This window comes from Citrus clementina, unplaced genomic scaffold (assembly GCF_000493195.1).
Source record: "Citrus clementina cultivar Clemenules unplaced genomic scaffold, Citrus_clementina_v1.0 scaffold_9, whole genome shotgun sequence".
Taxonomy (NCBI): domain Eukaryota; kingdom Viridiplantae; phylum Streptophyta; class Magnoliopsida; order Sapindales; family Rutaceae; genus Citrus; species Citrus x clementina.
Window position 1 is genome coordinate 30,784,364 of NW_006261964.1, and position 3,512 is coordinate 30,787,875.

Below are 3,512 nucleotides of genomic sequence, written 5' to 3' on the forward strand. Positions count from 1 at the left end.
GAGTTGAAACGATAAGCTCGCGTCTTTAATTCGTTAACTTTACCAAAGAGTTAGGGGATTCTTTCTTAATATTTATCCGTGGTTCATTAGGCAAGCAAAATGCATCACGGAACAATACATCGATCTGTCACATCCAGCTTAACTTAATTTAGAATCCGTTTGGGATTGGTTTTGTGAGACTTAAAATTGATTTTGAAAACTAAAAGTTAATTTTAATGTTTGGTAACTTTTTAAAAAAATAATAATTTTATCCTATGCAGATTTTCAAAAGTAAGGAACGAGTAGTTTTTCAAAATCTAATAAACAATTCCATATTTATTCTTTTATATATTATAAAAATCCGAAATCATCCTTATTAATTAGGAATTAAAATCATTAACTTTAAAAAAATTATTATTATTATTATTATTATTATTACCAATTGTATTGAGATAACAAACAAATTGTTTAAAATATTTGTTTTGGTTATCAATTATTATATATACACAATAAAAATATTTTATATAATATTTATAAATATATAAATAAAATTTATTTAACATTATGTCTGATTCAATCATTCACATTCTTTTAATAGTTTTAATAATTTAACAGTAAGATTTATCATACACATACGACTGCTTTCAAAACTCATAGCACTTTTAAAAATAAATTATACAAAACATTTAATTACTTCTTTTCACAGTTGATTATAGGGGTGGGCAAAATCGGGTTCGGGTCAACCCGATCGAGTTTCGGGTTATTCGGGTTGTGCAAACATTGATCCGAATACAACCCGAACTTACAACCCGACTCGATCCGATCCGATATATATTCGGATCGGGTCAAAAATCGGGTTGAACTTGGATTGAATCGGTTCGAATTAAAAATGGATCATATTAAATTCAGGTCAAATTAAACCAATTTGGGTTGATGAAAACGGGTCAATTCAAAACATATATACCAATACACCATGAAAGCTTCAAAATTCAAAACACATAAGGGACTAAGGGAGAAACTCGGGTCGGGTTGGAGCTTGAGCCTTGGAGCAGCAGATCGGCGGCTGGGTTTTCGGCAGCAGATCGGTGGGCGTGCAGCAGCAGCTTGCGCACGGCTGGACGCGCAGCAGTTTCCTCGCGATGGCTGGACGCAGCACGGCGGCAGCAGATCGTGGACGCAGCACGGCGGCAGCAGATCGTGGACACAACACGGCGGCAGCAGATCGTGGACGCAGCAGTAGATGGCTGGACGCAAGACGACAGCAACATGACAACAGCACGGCAACAGCAGATCGCTGACGCAGCAGCAGATGGCCGGACTCGCAACACGGCAGCAGTAGATTGCGGGAAGGAGAGAATGTTTTCTTGCTTCTTGAGGGTGGGTTCACGGGTTGGGTGTTGTGATTTTTTTGTTTGTGTGTGTTTTGTGTTTGTGTAAACTGTAAAGTGTAACTGATTTGTGATTTCACTGATTTGTGTGATTATGTGTGGTGTGCTGTGTGCCGTGTGTGTGTGTTTGGCCATAGAATTTTTTTTTTTTTTTTTTTTTTAGCAACCCGATCGGGTTTTCGGATCGGATCGGGTTTTATCCGATCCGATCACAACCCGATCGGGTTTGTAATATTTCATCTGATCGGGTTATATTAACAACCCGATCCGACCCGAATCCGAAATTTTTCGGATCGGGTATTTTGCCCACCCCTAGTTGATTATTTCAACAGTACAACTAAAAATGTTTATTTTGAAAATTACAATATTACCGAAAGTAAAACCACTCATGGCTTTTTGGAATGATTCAAATGATGTCACAAAACGGTATAAAGCCATGTAGATTACGTCACTGGTAATTGCCTACACGTTCAATTAATAACAATCCCTTTCAAAACCTTATTGCCTAAAGAAACGCTCAAAAATAGATAATTTATTTCTTTCAATTTTGCCCGAAAACTGCCATCAAAATTGAAAATGCATATTTTCGGAAGACGGGTCAAAATCGGCCCCTTTTTCCCCTTTGTAATCTCTAGTTGGTACTCCTAACTTGAATTTAACTTACATGATTCAATCTTTCTCAAAGTATAATAAATTTGAGAACAAACTTTTCACTGTAGAAATTACGACTAAGTTGCGTATAAGTGGGTTGGTGATATTCTCCATTAACAGCCATACAAATTTTTTTGCTATATATTGCTTTTCTTATTGGGTCCCTGAACTTTGAAGATTTGAGGCACATCAACTTTGGGATTGAAAGTAAGATTAAAATAGTTGTTTAAGTGATTCAATATGAAACAACAAAGGGTAGCTCATCATTTATGAAAATCTGTACTTGTGAGAGAGACACATACGTCCACCAACTAAAATTAGTTTTGTTTTTTAGATAGAGAGTCGTCATTTAGTAAGAAATATATTTCTTTAATATAGTAACGGGTCTAAGTTAGAAGAGAAAAAATTAATTAATTAATTAATATATTATATGATAAAAGTGTATTGCATTAAAGTATGTAATTTTTTTTTTGTCTTTTAGCTTAACCCTTACTTTGATAAAGTAAAAGATCGCTTATTAAAAAATTACGACTTGGATGAATAGAAATTAAATAAAATTTTATTTTGTTGACTAAGAGATTGTCATAGATAACGGATCGAGATGTAATTCTCTCACTCTGGCTTACTTTTAATTTTCGGCGCTGTCTTGTACTGGCTAATTAGTTATTGCATGTTCTGTTGAACTGTTTTTATGATCGTGATTATAGTATTTTTGATATACTATTATGATCTAACATCCTACATGAAAAAAATACAATCTTCTAAATGAGCATATAAAGCTCATGGACAAGTTCGTTTTTAAGGGTGAGTTCTACTTATGAGTGTTTATGAAATACCATAAATCATAGTTAAACATTGTTATATGATCATATTTTATTGATCATTTGTCCATCGTTACCCCAACTATAGGTACGATATGAATGGGTTCTGCAATCGAACCCTCATTTTCACATGCAAATGTCAACTTACATTTACAATTATTGACTCAGGACATGACCATCGCATTAAATTGTTGGACCATGTGTGCATGGATTTTTTTTTGCTATAATTAGTAAATAGTAATGGTCAATCATATTAGAAAAAAATTATATACGAACTAAAAGACTATTTGAATTATTTAAATATGCAAAATTATCATTCTTATGTCAAGAAGTTGAACGACTATTAATTTGGAAGCCATCAATGGTACTTCTAGAAAAATTTTCGACATATTTTCCTTTCACACACACACATATACATACATATATACATACACACACGCACACACACACTAGGAATAAATAAAATCGGCTCATTTTACTTGGACTTTTGTTGGCCCATTAATAGAGTGGACCAATTTAGGAGTCCAAAATAGGTCCAAATGTCATTTTATGCTATTGACACCCCTCCATTAATCTCTTAAAACCCCTTTTCTAAACAGACCCCATAAAATAATTTAAAATATTACTTCTATCAACACCCAAGCAATTTCTATGAATAACCCTGTTCACTTTT